General features: G+C 51.1%; 1 long non-coding RNA gene across 1 annotated transcript; it reads left to right on the top strand.

Moving 5' to 3' along the window:
• The first annotated feature begins 747 nt into the window (after positions 1–747).
• LOC107320375 lies at positions 748–7,969 on the top strand. The gene is made up of 3 exons (XR_001558231.2): positions 748–2,807; positions 2,900–5,581; positions 5,702–7,969. It is a non-coding gene; the product is annotated as an uncharacterized LOC107320375 (long non-coding RNA).
• Positions 7,970–15,778: the final 7,809 nt, after the last annotated feature.

Raw genomic sequence — 15,778 nt, 5'->3', positions numbered from 1 at the left:
TTTTATTCTAGTGCCAGGAACCAGATACAAACAATATGTTATATTGTTTGCTTTCCTCGGCATCCTATTCTTCCCTTTAGTTTCTGCTTGCAATGTAGTCTGATTGCTGTCCCAGCATCTATAGAGTACTCAGCCAGGTCCAAGCCTGTCCCTGTGTTCTCCAAGCACCCCCATCCCACAGGGGATGAGTCTCTGTCTCCCTCCGTGCCTGTGGGATACCTTCCAGCTTTGGTCATGGGGAGGATCCACGATGACCAGCTGCCAGATCCACGCTCACTTCTGTTGATATGGAGAAGTTTCTTTGCAAAGAGACCTCCCTGTGCAGATAAGAAATGGAAACGGGGTGGGAATTGAGCACAGCAAAACATCGCAGAAGTTCTGTGATGCCTGCAGGTGGAATTCGAGTTAAAAGGGTTTAAAAAGATCATAAAATCCCCCTTTCTGATTGGATTGCATTGCTGGAGAAGCTCTGAGCCTTGCGAGGCACAGCAGTTGCCTGCTCTGAGGTTCCTTCCCTGGGGACCTTGCCTGGGATAGCTCCATCCATTTATCCCTGACTCTTGGCATCTCCATAACACACTCACAGAGAGAGTTATTAGTTTAATTTTCTTGTGAATTACAACGGGGGCCCAGAGAATTAGAAGAGCCTTTTTTTTTTATTATCATTACTTTTTGTTTTCCAGTTGAGAGATTGTAAATGAGGCTATTCATCCTGCTAGCAGCAGTGGGGACCCAAACCCAGGCCTTTCTGGAGTAATTGGTTTCTGATGAGCAATCGCATGTAAAACCAATAGCAAAAGCAGGAAGCAAAATATAAATTCTCCCTTTCTATGTCGAGCTCTTCATTAGGACTGCACGCCTGGCTTCTTCCTGGGATCCAGTGGAAAAGCCAAGCAGTGGGTAAACAGGGCTGGGAACTAAGCCTGGGAAGGACCCTGTATGAGCAAAAAAACAGAGAGCACAGCTCTGCCTATTGCTTCTGGGGGCAGACAGAGCAACCACAGTAGCCATCAGGCTTCAGCTTCTCAATGAGCTCTTTGGCACGCTTGGGGCTTTGGGCAGGGTGTGGGGAGAGCAGCTCCCAGAAGTGTTTCCTTATGGGGTGGACCTGAATGTGCCACTGCCCAGAAGAGGCCAAGAGATCAAGGAAGGCAAAAAGCTTGAGGTGATATTCATGCTGCATGTCAAACCAGGGAGCACCAGCTGGTGGCAATCTGCCTGGCACCCTGCATTTGCAAAATGCAACAGGTGTTGATGTCTGCATTTGATATAAGGGCTGAGGTTATGAGGCAATGGTTATCTCTATCTATTCCCAGTGCCAAGGAAGGAGGCTGCAAATCTGCCCTGGCTTTTGTGTTCCTGATGAGTGTTATGGTGCTTAAGGCTTGATTCATTCCCTTTATCACTCCCCCAAACGTTTCCACTTCTGAACTGAAGTTCCCAAATGACTCTTTCACATCTACATACAGGCTGGTCCCAAAGCACGCTTCTGTTTCCTACCAAGATATGTGTGTCCTGAAGGCTGATCCTTTCACTTCCCAGATGATTGTGAAGAATAAGAAATGGATAAGAATAAAAGAGGAAGGAGAGGGGAGGGGGAGGGAAAAGAAGCAGGAAGTGAACCCTTCCCTTGTTTGTTACTAAGTCCTACCTTATAACTGTCATTATTTTGGCCATATCCCCAGTTTTTCCCTTTCCAAGCTCAGCAATGAGGAGGTCAGGCTCACACCATCAGCTCACATCATCATACATTCTTTTTAAGTGTGTGTGCCATTTACAGGGCTCAACTTACTGCGGTGGAGGCACAAAGTGATTCACAATGGAAGATATTTTATCAACCCAGGCAATATTTTCATCACTGTTTTTGCTCATTTTGTGCCTCTGACCTGGCCTAGGAAACTTGTAGAGGATGTAGGTGTATGGGAGACCTGGGAGAGAAAACAGGAGGTGGTACTCAGGGCTATGAGAACTTCTGCCCTGGGAAAGTATTTGCAGCTGTTTCAGGTAGGAGGTGGAAAGATGGGGAAAACACGGGGGAAAAATGATGACAGCTGGGAATAGTTAAGCCGTAATGAAATCTCCTTTCACTCCCTTCTGGGTGGGTGTTTTACTGGGTGGGAACATGCAGTGCTTGGGATACTACAGGTAGGAAATGGGGTTGCTGGGTGCAAGGTCCTTGTCTTCCACCTTAGGCCCCTTTTAGAGCCCCCCCATAGAGCAAAGAGGAAAGAATCCTTTTCTTCCTGCAACTCTTTAATGCAGGTTGTACTTGCAGAGAAGATATGAAGAAATATGAAGAAAATTAATCCCTGCACCAAATATTTTGGGCACAGAGCGTGCGGTGAAGGCAAGGAAGTGGAATTACACTGCAAATGTCAGGAGCTATGAAATATGTAACAGCCTTTAATATTCTGCTGCTGTTATTGCCCAGAGTGTCTCTCACCTGCACTCACAGTAAGTGAAGTGCCTTTTGTTGAGCCCAGATGTCACCGAGCAGGGAAGATTTCTGTGCTTCCTATCTTTATTTTAAAGCTCCACTGTGACATATTGATAATAAACGTTCTCTGCTCCCAAACTCTCATTTTAAGATGAATTTCAGACTTTAGGATTGACCCCTATTTCGTGCTCCACTGAACTTTGGCCTTGAAAGCCCCACTACTTGCAGCTTAACTCTGACTTCTCCATTCCAGGCTGTAGCTACCTGTGATACCTAATGCTGAGCCAGCTACTTGGATGCTGCACTGAAGATGTAAAACTTTAACCATGCATCTCTTGTATCTCGCTTCCCCATGGGGTTATGTTTCAAGGTAAGTGGTTTGCGTAAGAGCCCTGTGAGACCTGCATTTAGTTTTTATTCAGTAGTATAAACAACCTGCTGCTTTTGTGCTTCTCCCTGCAGAGCAAAGAAAAACCCATTTTACACATTAAAATTGAAAGTAGAGTCGCTGAAAGGGCTGTGATGGCTTTTCGTGGAGCTCAGAGCATCACGCCTTGCTCCTGGAGGGATCTCGCAGGATGCAAACAGCCCCTCACCCCACAGCCCCGCCCTCTCTAGACCCTCTGCTGGGGAGGAATGGGGTCAGCACCCCCCAGCTCTGTCTCAGTGCCCAGAGCTGGGGTACAAAAGCAGCACTGTGTTCCTTGATATGCTGCTTTAATTTCCCCTTGATAAAGCCATCCCCGTGGCTTGGAAAAGAGCTTTGGGAGGGGAAACCCGGCTCCCTGTAACTCCATCAGCGAAGCCTGAGCCCCAGAGCACCCCGTTTAATGGGAGAGGTTCCTGCCGGGCACCGGTGCTGATGTGGCACAAAGAGCAGCGGTGGCAGATGAACGAGCAGCTCCCCCGCTCCGGGATTTGAGCAATCAGGAAATATAATCCGAGCTGGAAAGTGCCCGAGCATCTGCTGGGTTATTAATAAATTGTATGCAATCTGTCCGGGATGAACCTCGGGATGGAGGAAGCCATCTGCTCCCGAGCCGGAGCACTAATGGTATCTGGGGAATGAACTTAGCGGGGTGGGCCGGCCTGCAGCATTCTGGGGCTGCTCTGGAGGTACCGGCTCTGGAGGGACCCCGAGGGGTGGCGCGGGTTGAGCACGGCGCGGTGCCCTCACCCCACGCTGCTTTCCGTGGGGGCACAGCACGGGGGCCCCGCTCTGGTGCCGGCTGCCGTTAAGTGCCGCCCCTGGATGTTCTTCTCTATTGTTTATTCTCTGCCAGCTGCTGCCGCTCGGCCCACAGCCGGGTTCCGGTGCGTGCTGTTATCGGGGTGGATGAGGGTTGGCGTGTCGGTGTCAGCGATGCGTTGTGGGGACGCCTGGCCCCGCAGGCCGAGAAGCCCCGATCTTAATTGCTGAGCGGTGTCTGTTGTCACCATGAGGGTGTGGGGTCGATGTAGCACAGCAGGAGGACCCACCTTCCCATAGAGCAAGAACCGCGGACTGCAGCATCCCTAAAACAACACGTGGGAACGCTACCACCGTGAGGATCGCTATCCCAAACAAAGGCTACTCTAAACAAAGACAAAACCTCCAGCAGCGGGACAGGGGCAGATAAAGAGCGAGTGCTGCGGCTGCTGGGATCCCGGCCGTGCAGCCGAACACCCCGCATCGCGGCTGCGCTCACGGCTCCGCTGTCGCTCGGCACGGCGCTATTTCGTGCCCCGAGCACCGCGGCGCTGTCAGGACGTTTCCTGTGCTGGAGAGGAAGAGAGCAGCGCGTTGTCTCCTACGCTGCGGATCTCAGCCGGCGGCCCCGCGGGGGGGAAGGACTTGTCAGAGGCTGCGCGAGGCTTTTGCCCGGCCCTGCGACATGTTCGTGTCACTCAGCGCCGGCAGCCGGGCACGAAGCGATGGACGTCGGCCGGTTTCTTTCCGAAACGCGCCGGGGAAGGAAGGCTCCAGCTCCGCCCTGAAGACAGAGACACCGAGGGCGGCCCTTTCCCGTTCCCCGCTCCGGGATCCTGCCCGCACCGCGGCCGGTGGGTGCAGAAGGGAAGGGCAGCAGCACGGACCCAACTCCGCGGTGCCGATTCCGGCCCCTGACCGCATCCCTGTCGGCCGGCACTGCCCGTTGCAGGGAGCCCCCCCGAGGAGGGTGGGGGTGGGATGGGGCCTCCCAGTCCCTTTCCCCGTGATTAGAGCACTGCTGGATGGCACGAGGGGGCACTTCAAGCGTTTTCGCTTTAGGGAAGACTTTGAAATCCGATCTACGCTTGTCCGGGCAGTGCTGTAACCTCGGAGCTGTGCCTTAGGGCCGTGAGCGACCCGCCCCGCACGATGCGGACACACCGGCTCGGAGCTCAGCAGCTCCAGGTCTCTGTGGATGGGGACGCTGTCCCAGGGCCGGCCGGTCCGCAGCAGCGGGGCCGTTTCTATCTCGGTGTCCGACAACGTCCTGGGTCACGGCACCGACTCTGCCGGAGCTGCGGCTTTTTCTTCTCGATTCTCCATCTCTTGCTTCAGAGCGTCCTACAGCCGCGCCTTGAGCTCAGCGGGAGCCAACCAGGGAAATATCCAGGAATATTTCCAAATAACCATTGGAAAAGTCTCTTTGTCTCCACTGCCTAAAGAGAGCTGGGAACAGGGAACGTCCCAGCTGGGCGGAGCTCCACCTACGTGCTGCACGCTGGGCTCTGCATTGCTTCTTTGAGGACCTGGAGTTCATTATGATGATGGATAAACCCAGTCTGTGATGTCGAGAGTCCTGGTTATTTTCCATCGGATTAGCGAGGCGGTCAGTCCTGCTGTCTCATGCAGTGCCCGGCCATTCGCTGAGACGTCATAGTCTCGGGAGGGGCGACCCTCACAGCTGCTCGGTTCGAGGCCGGTACCTCGGAGACGCGCCAGATTCGGAGGTGCTGATCCAAGCCACGCGTCAATAGAAACTCCACCACCGCGGCTGCTTTGTCTAAAATCTCGTCAACCTCTCCCTATGAAACTGGCAGCTTTTCTGTGCAGATACAGGTGGTGCAAAAGCCCATCTGTGTTGATTGTGCAATATTATGATGCTTGAGGATGTGCCTTAACCTCGGTGGAAGCTGGATTTCATCAGAAGTCAAGATCGTGTGGGCTGCATTTGAGTAAGCATGGAACAACCTTCCAGTGGTGCAGGTTATCCTGGGCCGTTCAGTTGCTTCTTTGCATACAAAAAGCATTTTTATCACAAGCAGAGCTCTAATGTCTGCCTTTTTGTTTCCAAGCTGCTGCTCAATGGATATAGAAATGATGCAGATAACCACTCTAACACAGGAGAAGAGATGTTGCATCCAGTCCCCTTGGCAGCAGAGCTTTTTCCCCCTCTTTAGTAGCCGTTTTATCAATAAAAACATCTTACTACTATTTTATTCTGAGAAACTTTAATTCAGACTTCAGCACAGCTCTAACACACCTGAAAATACAGCAGTGCTCTGTTTGCTGACTGCAGAATTATTTTCCCATCCCCATCAATACAGCATGAAACTTTTCCTCCAAAGAAGATCTACTTCTCTGAGGTAAGTGGATGAACTTAGCAAATGGGTAAGTAGGAGAAAAATACATAAATACTCCCTCTATAAAAGCCTTTCATCCTGGACTCATGTAGGGTGAGCCTGGTGACCAGCCCAGCATCTCTTTCTATGCACTTGTTGTGACATTGATCTCTGCCCCGAATCTTAATTTCTTCTACTACACGAACCAGAAACAAAACAAACCAAAACAACCAAAAGACAAACAATGAAATGAAACAAACCAACCCATCACATAGGCCTTATTTTTAGGAAATTCAGAGCTCAGATCAAATCTCTGCATTCATTTTGGAAGATCTTGTCCAATCTTATTTGTATCATTCCACTATTTGATAATGGAGGACCCGGCTACCTGCACATGGAGAAGTCAGCAAGGTGCTTTTACACTGGATGGGATGGAGCCATGTCTCCACCTGTCTGTGGTAACTGTGGTGGGAGATCATGTAGAATTTGTAGGCAAAGGAATGGAAATCAAGAACAAAGCTTGTTCCATTACATTCTGAATTGAGTAGGAATGAGTTAATGGAAGCCCATCTTCAGAGTCTGAATTTCCTCTGTGCTCTGCATGGAAGGCCTTGGGATAAGAAACGTGGTCTATCCAAATGCGGCTTTGGGAAGGTGAGCCTGACATCGGACAAGATGAAGGAATGCAGCTAAGGTACAAAGATACAGGAGGAAGAAGAGTTTGTCTTTGTGTTTTGAGTTCACAGAAGGTAAACAAAGATGGCACAAAACCAGGTGGCATCAAGGACTGGACATGGATTTGGACTGAGGCATCATTCATAGAATTGTTAATGTTGGAGGAGATTTCTAAGATCACCAGGTCCAACAATCAACCCAGGACCAATCTGCACCTCTTTGTCTTTGAGTGCTATACAGCAAAGTCCCTGTGGTCTTCATTGTGAGAGAACCCATCGATCACAGGTGTAAGAAGGGGATCTGTTTCCTACTTTCTATCTTGGCCTCCATCACTGTAGAACTTACATGAACACACTGTGAATCTCAGATCTGTGGTGCTTTGGCTGCTGTTTTATTTTGCTGTTCAAGAACGTGCAGAAAGAGATGTGAATGAAGCAGAGTTTTGGAAAGATTCCAGTTAAAGCACAACATTCCCAGAAGAGGAACATTGGTGATGATCACTGCAGGAGCCGTCGCACTGATGGAACAAAGTGTTCAGATTGAGAAGGAGGCGCTGCCAAAAAGCTCTATTGCCATAGAAGGAAATAGTGGGGAGAAACATCAGCCATGGATGGAGGGAAGGGACCCCTTTCCTGAATTCCTCCCTGTGCTCCGTCCTTGTAAGACTGACGTGAACATGTGAAGACCCTCTTCTCAGTATAATCCCTACAGGCAACATGTGGATTTGCTATGAGAATTGAATAGAAGGGCATGAGAATACAGCGTGCTTTTGGCAGTAATTCAGGTTAAATCCTCAAGGTTTCTGACAGGAAAATCGATCGCTGTGGCTGTGGGAGCTCCCTCACCAACCAGTAAATGCATTCAGTACGTTTCATGGCACATATATTTGACTTGGAGAACAAGATGAAAGATTAGTAGGCATCTCATTTTAAGTACATACAAAGATTTTCAGTCAGCTGCTGGATTGAAGCGTGCTGTGGGTAAGTACTGGGGTAAAACAATCAAACAAACAAAAGCAACTGAAAGTGGAGAATAAGGAATGGAAAAAGTCAAAGATGAAGTGAACTCGATTCGATATGCAGAGAAGCACGAGAAGCAATTCCCACAGCGAGCTGCGTAGTGACACTCTGAGCTAAAAAATGTGCGATACAACGAGGCAAAGGGAGGGGAACACCTGCTGATAGCCGTGGAATCAGTTACTGTTCTGAACAAGCAGCCACTGATACTGCAGGTAAGTCATTTGTACCCAGCAGGTAAGCGGTTGAGATACAGGTGTAGGGCTTTTCACAGTTCAATTGTATTCCCGTTATGCTGGAAGGACTGAACGTTCCCTGGGTACTGCCTGTAGGTCTGGAACCTTCTGCTGATGGTGTGCACACCAACAGGGAGAGCTGCTCCTCTCACTGGTGACAGTCCCTCCTGGAGTGTAGGACATGTGAAGGCTTTACACTCTTGGAAACAATGCTTGTTTGACTTTAGCGGATGTTTTGCTGATTGCTTCCTGCTACGCTATTTTGGAGCAAACTTAATGTGGATGTTAACACAGCTCCGAGATACTTGAAAATAGAACAGTACTGGTTTTTATGACTATGGCTTTATATTATCATCCCTGTGAGTATGGCACGAAGAAGTACTAGATCCAGTCATTCCACGTAAGTGGATGAACGTAGTAGGCAAGTAAGTAGGGAAAGAATATATATATATACCTTCATTAAGCACCTTGTCATGGACTCATGTGGAGTGAGCTTGGTTGCTCTGCTGATAGAAGGTGTGTATAAAGATCTCTTTTTGAGCACTGGTCATGACATTAATCTCAGCCCAAACCCTTCTTCATTTGGTCACAAAGGAATAGAAATGAAGAATGAATAGAAGTGGATAGAGGTGAACGTTTTCTCTTACATTCTGGATTTAGTGGAGATGTGTTAATGAAAGTCCCAGTACTGCTGGCTGGGAGCACCATAGGAGGGAAGGACCATGATTTGTCTTTAGATGCAGAACTTCCACCGTGCTCTGCATGGAAGGATTTGGGGAAGGACACGTGGTCTGTCTGAATGCTCCTTTGGGGTAATGAGCCTTCCATTGGTCATGATAAAGGATTGCTGATAAGGTACAAAGATGCTGGAAGAGGAAGAGTTCATCTTAATGTTTCAGGTTTACGTTGCTTAAGATCCACAACCAGCTGGCATCAAGGACTAGATATGAATCTGAACTCAATGCATCAACGTTGTTCCACTGACAGCTTCAGTGGTGCTCCAGAGCTGAGTTTTGTGTGTGAGAGCTGCAGAGATGAGGAAGCAACTTGCTGTCTGCCCATAGCTGGCTCTTCCCTATCCAATGTGCAGGTGAAGGTGAATGCAAAGGGGAGCAGAGAAGAACTTCATGGGCAGGTGTTGTTCTTTTTACTTAGAGGTTTATATGTTCATCTGCCATGGAAAGAGTCAGAGAATGGTCTGTTTAGTCATGTCTACGTGACTGCACCAGATGACAAATACAAATAAAAGACAGAAAGATCCATAAAAGCGGAAAGTCTCAGCCCCATCTCCTTTGAATGAACCATCAAGATGCCGATAAGGAATCAGAGGGGAAAAAAAGAAAAACAACAATAAAGGCTAAAAATAAGTGAATCACAAGAAAAGAGAAATAGAAAATGGCAGAGAAGAAGCGAACCCAACGCGATGCGCAGAGAAGCGCAGGAGCAATTCCTGTATGGAGCCACATGATGCCGCTCTGAGCTAAGGAACGGGCGATGCGATCGGGGAAAGGGAGGGGAAGACCTTCCGGTGTTGCTTGAAGCCGCAGAGCGAGACGCATCGCGCGGGAGGAGGAGGAGCCTGAGGTGCTCATCAGGAAGGATCTGTCGGCGAGCTCTCAAGGACGTATCGGAGCGGCAGGTGGGAGTGCGGCGCGTTGGACAAGAGCGGACCGCGTGAGGCAGTCGGGCATGGACGCCGTTGGAAGCTGGGCCTTGTGCTGATCCAGGCGGCCTGGCGCTGGCGCGGGCAGTGCGCTACTCGGGCCGAGGATCCAGGCCGGCACTTGGTGGGCGCTTTGCAGCCTGGGCCTGGAGGCGAGCGAGGATGCGCTGCGCTGGTGGGGTCCGGGGCCGGGCATGGTGGAGGTGAGCGGGGCGAAGCGCGGCGTGGTTGTAAGAGCTCTCGCTGACCGGGAGAGCTGTGCCGGAAGCGCCCGTGCGCCTGCGCCTGGAGCGTGCTGCTGGAGTCGGCCGCTGCGACGTCTTCCACGAGGTGGATGTCATCACATAACGACAATGCGCCGCGCTTCCCCGCCGCAGCCAAAAACATCAGCATCGCAGAATTAACCACTATGCCGGGTACTCGGTTCCCGCTGGAGGGCGCGTCGGATGCGGATATAGGAACAAATGCGCAGCTCTCCTATACACTGAGTCCTTCGAGCACTTCGCTCTGGATGTGCAGCGGGGAGAGGAGAATCTGGAATCCTTTGTTTTGTACTGACTAACACCTGACGCGAGTCGTCTCGGAGCACCGCTAACCCATGTGCTGACGCGACTGACGGTGGCAGCGCCGCCACCACGGTGCAGCTGCTATCTCGGTGCTGATGCGAACGAAACGCGCCGCAGTTCAACCAGTCGTGTATAAGTGCAGCTGGCAGACCGACGGAGACATTGGTGGTGAGAGTGGCAGCCACGGACCCGGACGAGGGAATTAATCAAGAGTTTTCCTACAGCATCGTCAGTGCAGTCCCTGCATCTCAGAAAGATGTATTCAGTATTGATCGCGGACGGGGGAGATTCGGCTCCGAGGACACCTCGATTATGAGGGCGTCCGTTTATGCGAGTTGCAAATTCAATGCGAGACAAGGGATTTATCACTTTGCGTCACTGCAATGTGTTGTGGAGGCTGACGTGAACGACCAAACGCTCCCGCAGTGTGGGACGTCGCTGTCGGTGCCTGGTCCGAGGAACGCGCGCTGGGACGTGTGGCGCTGCTAGCGTGTCGGGACCGGACTCCAAAAGGGGTCCGAACGGGCGGTGCGCTGCTCGGTGCGTCCGGCGTCGCCGTTCGGTGTGTCGACGTTCGCGGCTCGTACTCGCTGTGCTGGAGGCGCAAGACCGGGAGCGGGTGTCGGGACGAGGTGGAGTGCGGCGAGGACTGCGGGGCGCCGCGCTGCTGCCAGCGCGGCTGCGGGTGCCCGGTGGGTCGGACGTGAACGACAACGCCCGGCGTTCTCGCAGGCGTGTACACGGTGCTGGCGCGGGAGAACAAGACGCGGCGGCGGGAGCTCGGCGGCTGTGGCGCGGGACCCGACGAGCGGCAACTGGCGCAGTGACTACTCGGGGCGGAGGGCGGCGCCGGGATGGGCGCGCCGGCTTCGCTGGGGCGCCGGCGTCGAGCTACGTGTCGGTGGACCGGAGAGCGGGCGCGTGCGGGCGGCTGGGTCCGCTGGACTACGATGACGCAGGTGCTTGCGTTCGTGCGCGGTGGCTCGGGGAGCCGCTGTCGCAACGCACGTGCAGCTGTTCTGTGGACGAAACGACAAACAGCGCCGGCGCTGCGCCTCCTGCGGCGCCGGCCCTGAGGGCTGTCGCCGAGCGCTGAGCGGTCTCGACTGCCGTCGGGCTCTTCGGGTTCTTCGTTCGTCGGGCTCTCCCGTATCTCGGCTCGTTGTCGCTGTGGGCGCGGGCGCGTGGGTGCTCCGCGGGGCAGTTGGCGAAGATTCCGCGCGGTGAGACGCGGACCGGCTAACAACGCGTGCTGCGCTACGATCTGCGCGAGCCCGGGGCGACGGGCCCGTCCGGTGGCTGTACAACGCGATGGTGAGCACTGCGCGGGCCTGAGGAGGCGACGGCCCGCGCAGAGGCTGCTGATCGTGGTGCGGGACCACGGGAGCGCCGCCTCGGCCACGGCCACGCTGAGCGTGTCGCTGGTGGAGGGCGACCGAGGCGCGGTGTAGCGGTGGCGGACGGGGGCGGTTGCGGCGGCCGCGTCCGCGGAGGGCGCCCGCGGGGCGCGCGCCGGCCGCGAACGGGGCTGTGGTGGCATCTGCCGGTCGAGCTGTTTGCTTGGCGTCGTGCTGTACGGGCCGGGCGCTGGGCGCCGCGGCGCCGTTTGCTGTCGGGCCCGGCGGCGACGCTTGTGTCGCCAGCGAGGGGCAGGCTGGTCGTACTCGCAAGCCACAGCCGAGCCTATAGCTCGGCCACGGCCGCGGGCAAGAGCGACCTGATGGTCTTCAGCCCCAACTGCCCGCCGCCGCCCGGCCCCGCGCCCAAGGACACGCCGCAGGAGACGCCCTCTCTACTGGACACGGTCAGTGCCGCTCATCCCTTCCTTTCTTCATGCTATGATTCCATGATTAACAGTATAAATACCTTCGTTTTACTGTATGTACTTTGATAAGAATTTTTGCATTCATTATAAATCTCCAGGTATGTCTGCATGGAGTCTGCCTTTTTCTCTGTATATTGCACTGCTGGTCGGGTTTTGTAAGTTTTAGTGCTATTGGCCATAGGGGTGGCATTGAGACAGTCAAAGTCAACTTCGTGGTGGGAAATGCATTTTGAGATCTGGTAGAGGTGAATGTGGTGGCAGCACACGGTAAAGTTGGTGGTTTTTCTCCGATGAATGCTGACTTTATATGTAAATGCCTGACCTTAAGAGAGCACATCACCATTGAGAAGAGTTCAGAGCTTGTCAAAGAACTCAAACGTGAGATATTTATTGTTTTCTGGATTCTTGTTGGGAGTGGGGAGTAGGTGTTGGACGGAGAAATGGGAGCTTTCCTGATCTTGAAATACAGTACATGGCATTGGAATGCTCATTCTGTGTTTTAAGGCCATATGATTTTAGTTTTGGTTGTCCTTTAGGATCTTGTCCAAAGATAATGGTGCTGCTAGGTAGAAGAGGGAGGGACTCACTGAACAGGAGTTGGAAAATCCTAGTTGAGCTGGAGATCCTGGGACAAGGGATGGGTTATGTGTTGCCAGTAGAAAAGCTGGAATAGAGACCGAGCTCATAGAGCTGCTTGGCCAGGATCCCCTCCAAAGCTCCAGAAAGTCATTTGTCAGGTCTTAACATCAGAGGATTTGTGCTATTCATGCTTCCATGCTACTGCCTCACTGTATTTCTTGGAAATGTCTTTTGTCTGCCTTCCCTGGGCATCCCCTTGCCCTAGTGAGAGGAGCACCTAATAAGCTTTGAGCATCACAGCAGATACTGTCTTTGTTGGACACAGGGAGCCTATCAACCCAGTGACTGTTGACAGCAGGTCCATCTGTGCAGTTTCTCTAGGCCCGCTATAGCTGAATTCTATGTTTCCTCACTCCTTGTTGCCATTGTGGCATTCCTGCTTCCAAAGACATCTGCCACGTACACCCTTATTCACTTCTGTTAGAATATGGCATTTTGTTGCTCAATGGAGTTTTTCCCAATATTGGTATTTCTGGCTGAATTGTCTGAACTTCACTGCAGTTTCTGTGTTGGTTTCATTGCTTGGGATGGGAACAAATGCCCTCTGTATTCAATATGTTGACAAACCTTGTGTTTCAGTGATATGGAATGGGATCTTTTTCTTTTCTCTTCTCTTGCTAGAACTTCTCTGCTCAGTGAATGTAGAGGTGATGTGCAGACAGCTACACAAATACAGGAGACAGGGCGTTGTGTCCTGTGTCCTTGGTTTGTTTTCTCTTTGGCTGATGTTTTTTCCAATTAAAACATCCTTCTACATTTTTTGAAGCTAACTTAATTTAGACCTGAGCACATCTTAGTGATACCTGAAAACAAAGCAGTGATCTTTTTGTTTGTGGCATTCTGTTGTCATATCTGTGAATACAGCATGAAGGCTGAGTAGATCTAGATATTCCAGGTAAGCGGATGAGCTTACCAAGTGTGTAAGTAGAAGAAAAACATATCTACCCTCTTTAAACACCTCTTCTTCCTGGATTTGCGTGGAGTGAGCTTTGTGGCTTCGTTGATAGAAGGTCTGTCCCAGGATTTATGTGCTGGTCAAGATGTTGGTCTCTTCCCTTTGCCAAATGAACCTGTCATTAGGAAATATTACTTCTCGGTAAGGGTAATCAAGCACTGGAATACACTGTCCTGCCCAGGGGGGTGGTGGAGTCACCAACCATGGGGATGTTCAAGAAACGTTTGGATGTTGTGCTGAGAGATATGATTCAGCTGGGAAGTATTGGTGATGGTTGGACTGGATGATCTTCTAGGTCTTTTCCAACCTTGATAATTCTGTGATTCTGTGAAAAGGAGCGCAGCCAGCAGGGTGAGGGAGAGGATCTGCCCCTCTGCTCTGTGCTGTGAGACCTCATGTGGGGTGCTGCATCCAGAAGGGGAGTGCTCAGCAAAGGAGAGACACAGACCTGTTGGAGTGTGTCCAGAGAATGGCCATAAAAATGATGCCAAGAATGGAACACCTCCCTACAAGGACAGGTTGAGAGCTGGGTCTGTGCAGTATAGAGGAGGCTCTGGGAGACCTGAGAGTTGCTTTTCTTTATGTAAAGGGGAGATATAAGAAAGAAGGGGACAGATGCTTCAGCAGGATCTGTTGTGATCAGACAAGGGGAAATGGTTTCAAACTAGACAAGAGGAGATTTGTATTGGATGTAAGGAAGAAGTAACTTGCAGTAATATTGGTGAGGCACTGGCTCAGGGTACCCAGGGAGGTACTGGATGCCCCATCCATGGAGACATTCAAGGTGATGCTGAATGGAGCTCTGAGCACTCTGATCTTGCTGTACGGGTGTTGAACTGGATGATCTTCATGGGTCCCTTCCAACTTCTGTGCTTCATCTATGATTGTAACTGTAGAAACCAAAAAGGAAGCAAGCAGTGGGAGAAGCATCAAATGTGAGTGAAAGGGGACCTGTTTCCCACTTTCCTCCTCTCACTAATTCTATAGAGTGATCACCTGTGAATCTCTGCTTCTCTGTATTTAGGCTAAAAGTGATGTTAATTTTCCTGTAAGAGTGTAAAAAAGACTATGTGAATAGAGAGTGTTATTAGAAAGAATTCTATTAGATCAGAGGGTTTCTAAGAGTGGAACACCAACCACTGTTTCTGAGACAGGTAACAAACAAATACATTCAGTGCCTTTCATGGCACAACCATCTCACATGAAAAACAAGTGGGAAAGATCAGTTGGCACCTCACTGTAAATGAAAAGACATGTCCTAAACTACAACAATGAGAAGAGCTGCAGGTAAGTACTCGATCCAAAATTATATGTATGTATCTTAAAATATCTGAAGCATAAGGAATAGAGAATGGTAGCAGTGAGCAAGTCCCAGAGTCCTGAGGGAACTGTCTGATGTAGTTGCCAGCCCACTCTCAATGGTATCTGAGGAGTCACGGCAATCAGTTGAAGTCCCTGTGAACTGGGAAAAGAGGCAACATCACAGCCCTTCTGAAACAGGGTGAAAAGAATGACCCTGGGAACTACCGACCCGTCAGTCTCACCTCTGTGCCAGAGAAGGTCATGGAGCAGATCCTGCTGGACGCTATGCTAAAGCAAATGGAAGAAAGGGAGATACGAGAGAATCTCCCGTATACTGATACGGGAGAATCAGCATGGCTTCACCAAGGGAAAATCCTGCTTGACCAACCTAGTGGCCTTCTGTGATGGTGTCACTGCATCAGTGGACAAGGGAAGAGCTACTGATGTCATTTATCTTGACTTCATTAAGACCTTTGATGTGGTACCCCACAACATTCTTCTGTCCAGATAGGAAAGATATGGACTTGATGGATTGACTGTTCAGTGGATGAAGAACTGGCTGCAGGATTAAGTCCAGATAGTGGTGGTCAATGGCTCCATGTCTGGATGAAGACTGGTGACAAATCGTGTCCCCCAGGAGTCAGTGCTGGGACTGATACACTTTAACATCTTCATCAGTGACATGGACAGTGGGGTTGGGTGCACCCTCAGTTTACAGATGATGGAAAATTGTGGCGTGTGACATCAGAGGGATGAGATGCCATCCAGACGAACCAGGGAAGGCCTGAACAGTGAGCACAGGTGAATCTCGTGATGTTCCAAAGCGACAGAGAGAAGCGCAGGAGCAATTCCTGTATGGAGCCACATGATGCCGCTCTGAGCTAAGGAACGGGCGATGCGATCGGGGAAAGGGAGGGGAAGACCTTCCGGTGG

This window comes from Coturnix japonica, chromosome 13 (assembly GCF_001577835.2).
Source record: "Coturnix japonica isolate 7356 chromosome 13, Coturnix japonica 2.1, whole genome shotgun sequence".
Lineage (NCBI taxonomy): Eukaryota > Metazoa > Chordata > Aves > Galliformes > Phasianidae > Coturnix > Coturnix japonica.
This window is presented reverse-complemented; position numbering and strand designations above follow the sequence as displayed.